Here is a 14,512-nt window from a genome sequence, read left to right as displayed (position 1 = left end):
AGACGTCATTGGTCCGCGCCGGAAAAACTTCGAGCTTTCGCGGCGTATGGCGGGCTGCCTTGAGGATAGATTTGGTCCTGCGCGAAGATTTGTGTGTGTCAGATGGCGAGGGATGTGATCGGGCCGGCGCTGCCACCTGGCTTCAGTGCTCAAGGGAGGGCGGAGGACGAGGAGCGGGACCCGAGCCCGGGTAAGCGCAGGCCCCCCCTTGGTGGTCCGGCCCAGCTCTCTGAGGGGAACCCCTGAGGCACGCGAGGGCGGAGGAGCGGGGAGTGGGCGCGGCCCGGCGCGAGCTAATACCCTCCACACCCCTCCCCAAGCTGCAGTAGCGAGAAGGTGGCGGTGGGGTGTTCCTCAGAAAATTGGGTGCGTTGCGCGAGCCTGGTAATCATTATGATGTTGATATATTCTAATTTAGCTCTTAATATGAGCCGGACGCTGTGTTAAGCGGTTGATACATGTTCAATCATTTAATCCTCTCAGGAATTATGTGTTGAAGACTTTCTATTCCCATGTCACAAACTGGAAACCGAGGCTCAGATAGGTGCCGCCATCACGTCGTTTGTATGTGGTGGAGCCCGAATTAGAACAATGGAGCCCGCGCTCCTTACCTCTGTGCGGTATCGTTTTCAGATGTAGGAGACCTTGGCTCTCAGCAGAAAACTCTTTGTTCTTTAGCCCTGGACCTGCCTCCCTAGCCTTTCTTCTGTCGTTGTGTGTGTGACACGCACAATGCTCAAATCAGACCGAATTTCTGTACGGCTATCAATATTCTAGGCTCAGACCTCGCTCTGTTTTCAGTTCTTGACACATCTGACAAACTCCTATCCATCCTTCAAGATCCAACTTAAATGTCACCCTGTTGTAGTCATTCCAAACTATCCCAAGCATTGTCACACCTTCCTCTTTCTCCATCTTCTAAATATAGATATTTAACACACTATATTTAAATTGTTTGTCCTCATCAATGCAATATGGTCTTCTAGTCTTAACACATAGTAGGCACTTTGTCTTTGCCAAATAAATGCTTCTTAGACTCCTCCATGCATATCTTATCTCCTTAATGTTTAACTAATAGACTGGAACTGACACTATAGTTAGAGAAAAATAAAGCTGAAAGAGTAAATCTCTCATTTCTGGGTCTAATTTTTGTTGGTTGACTGCCCCAAGGCCGTATTAATACCCAAAGATTTTCCTTACAAATCTCATTTCTATTATGGCCACTAAAAGTCATCCTTTTATTGTAGCAAGTAAGGTTCTTTTCAACTAAGGTTGAAGAAGAGAATGGAACCAGGTTATCTAGTTGCGTTCGTATATGCATGTTGTTTCTGATTCACTATATTCCTGGATTTTAAACTAAGGCAGGATTTGCTCCCCAAAGTGCTACTGACAGAACAACTGAAATTTTTAAAGGGTATCATAAATTTAAGATGTGAAGGACAAAACTTTTGACTTTTTCCCCCAATCCTCTCTCCTCTGGTCTTCCTCATGTTAGAGGAAGGCATTACCACCCACCTGGCTAGCCAATCGAGCCCAAACCCTGAGGCTTCTCACTTCTTTTTGCCCTCTCTCCGCATCCAAACCATTAGCAAGTGCTCTTTGCTTTTTTTTTTTTTTTCCAAAGTATGTTGCATATTTAATCATTTCTTAATTAGCTTTTTTTCCCTAATTCATCTTTCCTCCTTCTGATCCCCTTTTGGCTGTTGTTCCCAAATTCAGGTCAAGTCTTTCCGAACTTAAAACCTCCTTACTCTATGCTTTATCCTGTGCTGAGTGCTTTGCATACATTAACTAATGCATTCTTCACAATAATCCTTTGAATTTGCATCTATTGTTAACCTCATTTACAGAGGAAGAAAAATAATTCAGGAAGGTTATATGACTTATTCAGTTAACCCAACAAGTAAGTGGCCAAGCTGCAATTCCAATCTGGGTTGTCTGGCTTGAAAGTACTTGATCTGGCCCCTTTGTACCATCCACTTTCTTCTGTCATTTTGCTTACTTTGCTTTAACCACACTGTCCTTTTTGTCCTCGAGCACATCTAGCTTATTCCCTCTGTAGGACTTTTCAAAAGCTGCTCCCCTGTCTGGATGCTCTCCCTTCAGCTTGGTACATGCCCACTGTCGTCTCATTGTTGAAACCTCCACCCCAGTCCTGCCCTCAATTATCTATGTAAAATTACCCTCCCACATATGTACTCACCTTTTCCCTGTTCTCCTATTTGCATAACAGCAATTTAACCAGGCGCATTGATATTTCTTTTTGTTTCTCTAGAAGTATTTACCCAGGAAGTGTTTGTTGGAGGATGGATAATGAATACTGAATGTTGGATAGGATAGTGGTGAAGTGGGCCCCCTCTCCTTAATCTGTAACAAGAGTCCCCTTCCCCCTCAACCGGTAGTGACTGCAAAGTAAACATTAAGCCCTGAGAAGAAGGGAGTGAAACTGTGCCGTTTTAGGGAGTGAGACTTGCGGATGTACGCATTAGCCAAGCGTAACCGTTTCAATAATTAATCATTGCACCGGCCTTGAGAAAATTTCTCAACCTTGCTAAAGATCTTAAGCACCCATTAATTAACCGCCAACTCTGCTTTTGTCGAAGTAGCTTGCTTGCATTTTCAGGATGTAGTTTCTGCCTATATAAGTCTCAGGCACTCTCAGGTCGGGACTGCTGCTTACTGAACTCCCTGCAGACGGCAGTCGCCGGCCGGCTGATAAAGGCTCTTTAAATTCTGTTTGGCTGTCTCGTACTTTAACTCGCGGGCACCGTAACAGTGGTTAAGGGTGTAGTCTCTGAAACCAGACTCCTGGGTTCATATCTTGGCTCCTCTCTTTAGTTGGGTGAAGTCAGGCAAGTTACTTAACCTTTCTGTGCCTCAGTTTCCTAATCTGTAAAATAGAAATAATAGTGACACTTCCCACAAGAACTTCTGATACCAACTGCAGTGCAATTCTGACTAATGACCTGGAGTTAGGCCAGACTCCACAGGTTGAGAGCAGAGTCCTCACAAAACCACCCTCACTTCAGATACCAGCTGCAAGTTCGGGGGTTTCCAAGGCCACCCTCACTTCTGAACAGCTGGCTACAAATTTGGGAGTTCCCACCACCCCCTCAGGTGCAAAATTAATAACATCTCCTAAAATTCAGAAAAGTACTATTCTTAAGGTTACAGTTTTATTATCACAAAAAGGATACAAATCAGGACCAGCCAAAAGAAGATATGCATAGAGCAAGGTCTGGGAGGGCCTGAAAATGTAAAGCTCCCATGCCCCTCTCCCCATGGAGGCCAGACGCATCACTTTCCCAGCACGCTGATGTGTAGTACTGCTTGGGGAAGCTCATCCAAGCTTCAGTGTCCAGAGTTTTTATTGGGGTTCGTGACACAGGCATGATTGATTGAACCCATGTCCACATGATTGAATGTAATCTCCAGCTTTCACTTCTCCCCTGAGATCAGGCTGATATGGCATGGTCTGTCTGGGAAATTCCAGAAATTTAGAGGGTATCTTCCAAGAACCAGGGACAAAGGCCAGCCAAGTTCTTTATTATACAACACCTCCCTAATAGGGTTGTCAGTTAAATAGGTTAACGCATGTTAATCTCTTAAAACAGTGCATAGCACGTAAGAACTCAAAACATGTTAATTTTCTTTTATTATTTTAAATTGTTATCATTAATATTGAACACATGGCATGTCTAGGAAGCTCTTTGAAAATCATATTTCCAGGCCTGACTCAGGCCAACTCAATCAGAATCTCTGGGGGAAAGACCCAGGAATCTTTTAAAAATAGATATTTTAGTGATTCTGATAAACATCCCGACTTGGAAATTATGACAATAGAATTTGTTTGTAAGTACCCATAAGTTTACCTTTATGGAGGTCTTTATTTCTTTATGCCACTTTGATCCACTTTGACAATAGACTTTTAGCGTCATTACTCTGGATCAACACAGAAGTTGTGTCTTTGTGACATGACAACATTATACGGCGACATCATATAATAATTTGTAATTTTGCTGAGCGGTAACCTGAGAGCTTTGGTGCATGGGCCCAAGGGACCTTTACCATACTCCCCGGCATCCCACCCCAGTGTAACCTCTTGCTCTTTTGTGTATCTCTACTAGACAGCAGTAAATTTTAGAGGGATTCTGACTTTGTTTCTGCTTAAAAACTTATCTTGGAAAGAAAACCAACTGATAAATATGGTGATTTATTTTCAAGTTAGAAACCAGAATGGATATTTTGATTTTTAATATATTAAAGTACGGAATGGCCAATTTGTTGTTTGGTTGGCTTTGTGACATAAATATGTATACCATATGCTGTCTGTAGGGGAAAAAGTCATTTAATTGTTTTGGCAGGTGCACCAAGCAATGCAAAAATTGCATGTTACTGGGGAAATTATATGCTATTGTTAAATTTATAATTTTAGGTATTAGCATTCTTGTGAATATCATAGTTATGCTATCCAATTCTTGATTTCTGCCTTTCTTAAGCTTACAATATAATTGGAAAGGCTAAACCAGTATACACAAAACATTAGGAATTGATGTTAAAATCCATAACAAATGACAGACGGCTGGTCCAGTGGATTTCAGAAAGTGAAGAATGTCATTCAGCAGGTTCATTGAACCAGTTTTTGTTGGTTGTGACATACACAATATGTATATTTTCTTTAGTTGCAGGACCTGCTTTGCCCCCTAATTATAAAAGCAGTAGTTTGGATTCATCAGATAGTGATGAGGATAGTAGCTCTTGTATGAAGAAGGAAGTCGGGAATCTGAAGAAGGTCATGCTGGTCCAACTGCAAGGTCAGTCACTTACTTAAATTAAATGATAAAACAAGCTTCAAATCCAGTATAAGTTGGCTGGAACAGATAGCTGGTCAGGGGATATCATATCTGTATTTATACAGCAGAAGAAGAAACCATTTCATATAGCATTTTATCATGAAGTATGTCTTTTACAAAGAACTTTACATGTAATGTACAACTGTGGAGAGATCTAGAATTTCAGTAAATTTCTTATTTAAAACTTGTTCTGGAAGATATTATTGAAATGACTAAATATTCTAAATCATAGAATTATTTTAAAGATTATATATGCAGTGAATGTTTATCTGGCCTTACTATGAGTCCATGTAATTGAGAAGTTGAGTCTCTGTTTATTATTGGATAGCAAGGGTTTTTGATGCAATTTGAAGGCCATGAGATAGACTAGCAACTTAAAACCCTTCCTTAAACGAGATTAAAAGTCAAAGTTGCAAACTTTTTGCTCAAAAAACATCTAGTAAGTAGACTCTTCAGTACTTCATTAAATACAGGAAATTGATATATAAGTGCTATAAAGAAGTTGTTTCAATGTTTATCCAACTAGTTGAAGTTAATGCTTCCTTTAAAAATGAAAATTTCTCTTTGTGAAAAATTTTTTGACGTGTACGCACAGATAAAGTTACATTATTCTGTTTTCAGAAAACAGTGGAGAAATCAGGATGACGACGATGATGATGGGTTTTTTGGACCAGCCCTTCCTCCTGGGTTTAAAAAGCAGGATGAGTCTCCTCCAAGGTGATAATATGTAATATTTCAGGCCAGTCCTCTCTAAATATTTCAACCAGCGTCTATTAATTCATTAGAGAGTGGTCTGAAATTGTTTTCAATTTATATATCTATATAATATTTGAAATAAGTCGATCATAGTGAATGGTAATGTTTCACGGAATAAAAAGTTATGTACATTTTTCTAACACTTCATAGTTTACAAAAAAACTTCCGTCTCTCTTCTGTGATACTAACAGTAGTAGACTAGGTAGAAGGCCAGCCCTCTCCCGCTGTCTTTTAAACAGCAAGGAAACAAGTCCAGTGACTTGCCTAAAGTTGTATCCATAGTACAGGGTAAAGCTGGGCTAGAATCCTGACAGTATACCGACTTCTAATTCAGGTACTTTCTTAATTGTTTATTGATAGAAGAAACAGATCCCTGTGGGCCAAATTAGACAACTTGACTAACTTCTTAGAACCTCAAATTTGGCATCTGTAAAATAGGATGATAACACTACCTGCCTTACAGAATTGTGATGATTGAGATTTTATATTTATTTTCATATGTGTGTTTCTTAATATGGTACCTGGAACAAAGGAAGCATATAATAATGATTTTTCTCTTCTCTGAAGTGTAAAAGGTTTTAATGCTGAATGTGAAATTTCACACCGATTTGTTTACCATTCATAGGCACTACACACCAATGTATACGAACAAGTAGAAAATGCTGTTGTTCGTTTTCTATTCCAAGTTTATAACCACATTTGACAGCTTGTAGTTTCCATATATCTTTGGCCCTTGGGTTGCCTGTTCGTGTATGGCCCCCAAACTGAGAATGATTTTTACATTTAAAAAAGCAAAGACATGTATGCCACAGAGACCCATATGTGGCCCTCAGAGCCTAAGATTTACTATCTGGCCTTTTGCAGGAAGTTTGCTGATTCCTGGGATTTAACATGTCTTTTAAGAAAGTACTTTGCTTACTTGTTTAGCAATTTCTTCCTTGATGATTATATTTTGGACGATAATAAAATGTGTGAAATAAATAGTTGGTAACATATACTGGGTTCAGAAGCCTTTATACAACCATAGTATGCCATGGTTGTTTTCCATTACTGTGTTTTAAGATGTAGCAGTAACTATCCCCACAAATTCCCTGAGGCTGGAGAAATGAGCTGTAATTTTATCTGTAGATTTGCTAAAAATTACACTCAGAAAAAAATCATGCTAGACTTCCCTATAGCACTTTATACCTTAAGAATGTTACCCAATTTGATCTTTAACAATGCCAAACTTCCCCATTTTACATAAGCAGAGCTTTTCTGGCTCAAAGTGGTTTGATGAACCAAGACAAGAAATTATTAAATGACCAGTATCAGAACTGTTTTCCCATGCCAGGAAGCTTGTCTGTGACGTTGTAATTGAATACAGTGAAACCTGGAAAATTCAGCTTTGGCATCAGTGTCATCTTGGTTTGTAGCTCTGGCACAGTGACAGGTTTGGGAAAAAAACAGGTATGAGAGAAAAGATGAAGAAACTTTAAAAGTATGAAAAAGAGTAGCCAATACCATTTTTATTTTTTCCCTACATAAAGTAAGGTTTTTTTTTTTTAAGACCTAGAATTCAGGCTATTTTCCCTTTTGAACTGAGGGCAATTTCCTCGGAATGTGGCAACATGGCAGCTTGAAGGAAAATGAACTTTAGTGTCAAGTGTAAACCAAGGTTCAAACCCCTGCTCTGCCACTTACTATTTGTGTTGGCCATGGGCATTGTTTTCCCCATCTGGAAAACGGAGCCATTTATACCAGTCAGGGTTGTTTTCAGGAAACGAAAAGGAGCCCTGGTTGAAATGTGGTTGGCACAGCACCTTTTCCTTCTTCTGCAGGTCTCAGATGAGCTAGCTGCATTATTCTACTCTTCCACATCATTATTGGATTATTAGTAAGGTCAGTGTATAGTTTTTCATACCACCTTGGCACATGTATCACAGATTGCTGGCATCTGTTGTATTGCACATACTGCATATGCCCTTATCAGAGCTCAATTTATACTTTAATAGTTCTGACTATAATTGTCATGCTCCTAAGGTATTTTTCAGTAGATAATGAGTACCAAAACTGAAAACCAAGGCACAAAATAGAAAAAGACCTTTGCAGGCATCAGTCCATAATAAGAACTTTTTAAAAAACAGTATCATTTTAATTTAACATAGTTCTTTTAGGAAGTAGGGGGCATATCCCAGTGCCACAAAGATTGAGAACTATTAGTTTAGTCTCTAATTATCAGCTAACAAGTAGAAAGTTAAAATGTAAAAATCAGATTAAAAAAAAAAATACCTGGGGGAGAAAAACTAGGTAATACTAGTAAAAAAATAGGTAATAATAGTAAAATTTGTTAAATTCTCATTCTCAACATTTGTTGTTACCTGATTTTTATATTTGTGAACTTTTATTTTGAAAACTGCTTTTGAAGTCAGGGAGAATGATAAAAGTGAATTTTATTTTTCAGGCCTATAATAAGTCCTGCATTACCACCTGGTTTTATTAAATCTACGCAGAAAAGCGACAAAGGCAGAGGTGATCCAGGACAACAAGTATCATCATATTTCAATTCCAAGGTTTGAAAAATTTTAGTTTAAAGAATAAGATAAAAAAAAAAAAAACCTCAAAACTTTATGTAGTAATAACTACAGTTACTGAACTCAAATGTAATGATGATATGGTTGTATTCAGATTAATTTAAGATTATAACATGAAATCAAAAGTCTTCACAAACCTGAGATTCTGTTAGAAGAATAACAAAAATAGAATATTGAAAGGTGTTACCTATTCTTCTCATCTTTGAAGGGAGGCTTTAAATTGTTAGAAAATAAAACGTGATGAAAAATTCAAGGAATGTTTGTGATTTGACCTGGAGGAGAGAAAGCTGAAGAGCTTTTCAATAATGGTCTTTATCCTGAAATTAACTACCTACCCAATTGTGGTACCTTTATATAATACATACACTGATGGGTGAGTGATTTTATAAAAAGGTACATCAAATAATTTTGGAGTACGGTATGAGGGCTATTTTTCTAATTAGAAGCCCAGTGCTTAACAATAGTTGAGATTTGTAGAATGCTTTATAATTTGTAATGCTTTTTCCCATGCATGGATATTATTTTTATCTTCTCCACAGCCTCATAAAATAGACATTATCCACATCTTACAGATGCTAAAGACCAGAGAGATTGGGTAACTTACCCAAGATCACACAACTTGTATTTATCACAACCAAGGCTCACACCCAGTTCTTGACTTGGAATCACCTGTTCACTCTGTTATACTGCAGTGCCTTTTGTATATGAATTCATATCATATCGAGACTCCTGATCCTCTCCACCAAGAATTCAGTAGCAACACTCAGGTTGTTAATGAAGAGAAATATAGTGCAGCGGTCAAGATGATGAACTTCAGAGTCCTTTATCCATTCTTCCAACAGATTTTTATAGAACACCTACTATGTGTCAGATACATAGTTGCAGAAATGAATCTATCAGCAAATTCTGTTGTCCCTACCTTCCAAAGACATCCAGAATCCAACCACTTCTGCTATCACCCTGATGCATGTCACCCTCACATTTCACCTGTTTTATTGGTCTTATGCTTCTGCTCTTGTCCCTCTGCTACATGTTCTCAACATAGCAGTTAGTGTGGTCCTGATAAAACTAAGTCAGATCGTGTCACTCTATACTCAGGACTACCAATTTGCTCCTCTCTCTGAGTAAAAGCCAAAGTCCTTAGAGTGGCCAGGAGTGCCTACTCAGCCTGATTTTTCTCTTTTACTATGATCTTTCCTCACTGGACACCTTGCTGTTCCTCCTTAAATATAATAGGCAAACTCCCACTACCGGGCGTTTGTGTCTGCTGTCCATTCTGTCCAAGATACTCTTCTCGCAGATAGCTGTGTGATTTGCGTGTCAGACCTTTGTCACTCTATCTCAGGAATGTCACCTTCTCAATGAAATCATCTCTGATCTCGTTTGAAATTGGTAACCCCTCTTCCTCTACTCCTGTCTCCTTCCCTTTTTAAATTTTCTTCATAGCATTTATCACCACCTAACCTGGTATTTATTTTACTACTTCTTTTTGTTTGTTGTGGACCTCTGCCCAGTATAATGTGAGTCCTTGAAGACAGAGATTTTGTTAGTCCCAGTGCCTGGTACATAGTGGACAGTCAAAAATATTTATCAGATGAAGGGATAAGTCAGACACACAGTTCCTGCCCTCATCAAGCTTACAATGTAGTAGAGAATACAGGCATAAGCAAATAATTCTAATGTGATAAGTGATACTAAAGGGAGATAAACCGTGACAGAGAAATCTAAACTAATCTGAAGAAATGAGAAAGACTTAGGTCTACTCTGAAGACTGATGAATTGGAGATAGTGCATCAAAGAGGATGGGGAAGATTGTTAAAGAGAGTGCAAATAGCTTATCTGAAGGCAGAGGAGAAGGTGGAGAGGAAGGAAGTTAGGGTTAAAGAAGGACAGAGAGGTAGGCTAGAGCCACACCAAACTTTGAGTCCTAGCACACATCGCCTCACCCTGACAGCTAAGTTTCATCAACAGTAACAGGCAGATTGTTGTACTTACCTCACAGGGTCGTTGGAAGGATTATATCAGAATAGTTAAGTGTTCAACTTATAACAGCTTCCACTATTATCATTGTTCTGATTACTGCCTCCACTGATTCAATGAAGGAAATAACAGTGAAGAATTGAGGTTCAGTATTAGAGATCCTTTCTGACAAGTTTGTTAAAAACAAGAATACATGACTAAAGGAAGGCCTCCCAGCCATAAGGAAGACATGATCAGGCCAGGCTCTCCCTGCTGTCCCCCCCACACACAGAAGATGCAGGGGAAATAAAATAGCAACAAAGTTAGTGCACAGCTGAGCTCAAAAGGAAGGAAAACCTCAGATGCTACTGACATTGAGAGAATTCAAAGCCAGAGCAGTAGATACAAGATTACCCATCAGGGGACCACAGTGCTTTTAGAGAACCCAGCTGTAAGTCCTGAGCATTGGGATGAGGGACAGGAGCTATAACTTAAGGCCCGATCATGCAGGGGAGAGCCAATGAACCCCTTGGCTAGAACTCACAGCCTCAAAGTACCACTCTGTAAGAGAGTGCTAGAACAATGAACCTACTGTCCTAGCAGAGTGGCAAGGAAGCTTGCTGCAGTCCAGGGCCTTGTCATGCTATCTGCAACCTCCTTTCAAATGGTTCAGGAGAAAAATGTACATGTGTGCGCATATGTGTACACACACAGAGAAGAAAGGAGAAAGATAAATGTGGTAAAATATTAACAGTCGATGGGTTTGGGTAAGGGTAAATGGGTGTTCTTTGTACCAATTTGGCCACATTTCTGTAGGTTTTAATTTTCTAAAATAAAAAGTTGAGAAAAATATTTTAAAGATGTAGCACGATTCAACTTCATTCATAGTTGGAACTTTGTCTTAAGTTACTTAATTAGCAAATGGATTATTTATATAATTCCCAGGGAATTATATGTTCTTTGTTCTCTAGCTTAGCAAAAAGTGGAGGTAAAGCTGGGGCAGGGATTACACTATGGTATACCTGTTTAAGATACTCCTGGTTCTGAACTATTGGCTTCATGATTTCCCTTAATCCTTTTTCAAAAAACACTTCTATTTCTGTTTTCATGTTTTCTCGAACTGGGGCATCTGTTAGTCTTTCATTCACAACATATACCCCCAAGTTAAGGCATTTGCAATAGTACTAATGGTTAACATGTGTTGAACACTCACCATAAGTCAGGCATCGCAAAGCACGTTACTTGCTTAAACTAATTTCATCCAAATGGTGATCAAATAACAGAAGATCCAGCTCAAAATGGAACTTTGTCTTGATCTACTTAGTTAACCAATGGATTGTTTATATAATTCCCTGGGTAGTATATATTCTATAGTCTCAAAATAAGGAAAATATTTTCATACATAAAAAGAGGCCTGGAGGAAAGTTATTCCTGAGTCGGTTAATTCAGCACCCTAATGATATCCAGGGCTCGGGTTCTTTCCACCTTTCTGCTGTATCTATAGTAGGTTCATTTGTCCTTTTAAGCTGACTCCCATCATTATGCCAAAGATGTAGCCAGAATCCTAGGATTCACATGCAGATGCAGTGTCCAGACTCAGAAAGGGGATTGATCCCTATCCTGGGCTTCTTTTTTAGACCGAGGAAAATCTTTCCACAATGTTTCCCATAGACTACCCCTCACGTCTCTGACCAAAATTGAATCATATACCCACACCTGAACTTTAGTTGGACAGGAGTAGTGAGACCAAAGTGATTGGCTTAGAATTATCAACATTATTTCCCAGGAGTGAGAGAAGGGCCTCGTTTCTTGAGGCCATCATGGCTCCAAAAAGAATGAGCAAAATGTAGGGTTCTCTTAGGAATAGAGGAGCTACCACTTGGCACAGTTATAATCCTCATCTAAAAGACGAAGAAATAGACTCAAAGGTTAAATAACAAACCTCAGGTGCCACGGCTAATACAGGGACAAATAGGGGGATTGAAATTAGGTCTAATTCAGCAGCTTAAATTGTAATTCCATTGTATTTTGGGATACATGGTTCCGAATAAATAATTTTGGTTGCAGGATTTCCATTGCATTTTAGTATAAAATAGCTCAAGTTTAAAAATAAAATAAAAAATAATAACTTGTCTAGGACTCTATAATAATTTAATACCTAGATTGGGTGTGGGTTTATAATCTGGCTTCTTGTATTCAGTTTAGTGTGTTGGGCCTACTTTCCTGTTTGCTTCTCCATTTCATAGTTGTGTCTCCCAGTATCCTAAGTGATCTTTATTTCTAAAAACCTCGGACAGCCTCCCAAGGCATGCTGAAGGTCTACACTCATAAAAACATCTCATGTTAGATGAAAGTAAAAATGCCATTAGCTCACCCCATCATCTTAAACCTAGTACCATGTTGATACCATGTTTCTTCCTGTTTTGAAAGTTCATTTTATCTTCTTTATCTGCTCAGTTTATTTTACAAAGTATTCATGTGTATAAGAGGCTGTAAGTATGGTTTAAGATAATGTCTTTGACATCAAAGAGCTTACTGTATTGTTGTAGCAATAAGCTATAAATTAAAGTTCAATCCTTAACAATTAAAATAAAATAATATAGGGGCTGCTGTGTTATAAGTAGCAAGAATACTGTTTTTGATCTTAGAATATCTGAATCTCAGGTACTAGTTTTATAACCTCGAACAACTTTTTTAACCTTTCTAAATAAACTTCTAAGCTAGGTTTCCTCAAAAGGAAAACAGGAATAATACTGCCCATTTCACAGTTTTGTTGTGAGGCTCAGATGACACATTGTTTGCCAAAGTCCATAGTTATAAACATTTTTACATGTGTATGTGGTTTATAAGACACCACAAGACAATTTAAAATTGTCAAGTTATTTGGATTAATGAAAGCAATGCAGATGAACTTCTGATCCTGGTAACTTGAAAGATAAGCAGCAGCCACCTGTCAGAGCTGGAAGACAAACATGTCATTGTTACTCATCTATATCTTTTCCTTGAGGACAAGGACTGCCTTTAAATCTTAGTGTATATATAGCATCTAACAGAATCATACACGAATAGCGTAGTAAGAACACATTGAATTCAATTATTACAATACTATTACTTACATCTTTGGGGTGAGTGAGCTACTTTTGAAACCAAATTAACTCATTCGGGTCACCATTTCACTAACTCTTGCACACCATTTCTTTTTCGGTGGACTATACCGAGTAGTTAGGGCTAGTACAGCTCCCAAGAATGCCTTACTTGTGTGCATCGTATTCCAAAGAGCTTTATTTGTAACAGGAATGAAAAATAGTTTCCAACTTTGTCAACTCGGACTAATTGGTAGTAGTTACTTGGAATGCTCTGTTGAGAAGAATTGTGAGACCACTTGCGTGTATATCAAGAAGAGAACCAAAATAATGTATTGTCTCCATGAACACATGGTGAGTAGGTGTTGACAGCCCACATGCCACATATCTATTCAAGTAGTTTTTAAAATTGATTGTGCCTTTGTTGGCATACCTGAGGAAGCCAGGAAAAGGTTCTCATTGTTCACTGGTTAGCCAGCAATACAGTGTTTGCTTTTTTGCTTGATTGTGGATAAGCAGTTTAAGTTAAATTTTAAGTAATTTAGGATCCTTTTCTGTAACCTATAATTCTGCTTAAAGGTAATGTCTTGTTTTAAAAGGAGACAGCAGTGAAGATGATGAGGACATAGTTGGTCCGATGCCTGCGACCAGACCGGTTAACTGTAATGTAATGGCAGAGTTTGAAAAAAGGGCCCAGAGAATGAAAGAGAAACTGACTAAGGGAGATGATGTAAGTTTTAAATACGCTTTACCCTCGGAAATGACACTAGATGGATTAAAAATCCAAATTTTCAAAATAAAAATTTAAAATATACATATGTTAAAAGAAATTTAAGATCGAGAAAACCCAGAAGCTTCGAAGGAAATGACTGGTAAAATTCCCCACTTAAAAATTTCTGTATGACTAAAGATTATCTGAGGTCAAAAGAATCACTGGATGAAAGTATTAGTAATGTATATGTGAGAGGGCTGATAACCTTTAAAACAAAGAGCCCCTGCAAGGTGGTAAGGAAAAAAATCAATCCACTAGAAAAATGTGCAGGGGACATGAACAGGCTCTACTGAAAAGGAAATACAGATGGCTAATAAACATTTGAAAAGATGTTCAACCTCATTAGAATGGAAAATTCAACTTAAAACAGAAATTCGATTTTTTTTTTAATCATCAATTTGGCAAAAAACTTAAAAGGTAAGGTTCATTAGCAAGAATGTAAAAACATCAGTCCTTTCCATAATTTTCTGTTAAATAACTTTAAAACCTCAACTGAGAAAGTTACTTGTACAATAG

General features: G+C 38.3%; 1 pseudogene; it reads left to right on the top strand.

The window, feature by feature from the left end:
• The first annotated feature begins 27 nt into the window (after positions 1 to 27).
• Positions 28 to 13,895, top strand: LOC119507152 (annotated as a pseudogene).
• The last annotated feature ends 617 nt before the right edge of the window (positions 13,896 to 14,512 follow it).

This window comes from Choloepus didactylus, chromosome 12 (genome assembly GCF_015220235.1).
Source record: "Choloepus didactylus isolate mChoDid1 chromosome 12, mChoDid1.pri, whole genome shotgun sequence".
Lineage (NCBI taxonomy): Eukaryota > Metazoa > Chordata > Mammalia > Pilosa > Megalonychidae > Choloepus > Choloepus didactylus.
The sequence above is the reverse complement of the archived record's forward strand: the minus strand, read 5'-3'. Positions and strand labels throughout refer to the sequence as shown.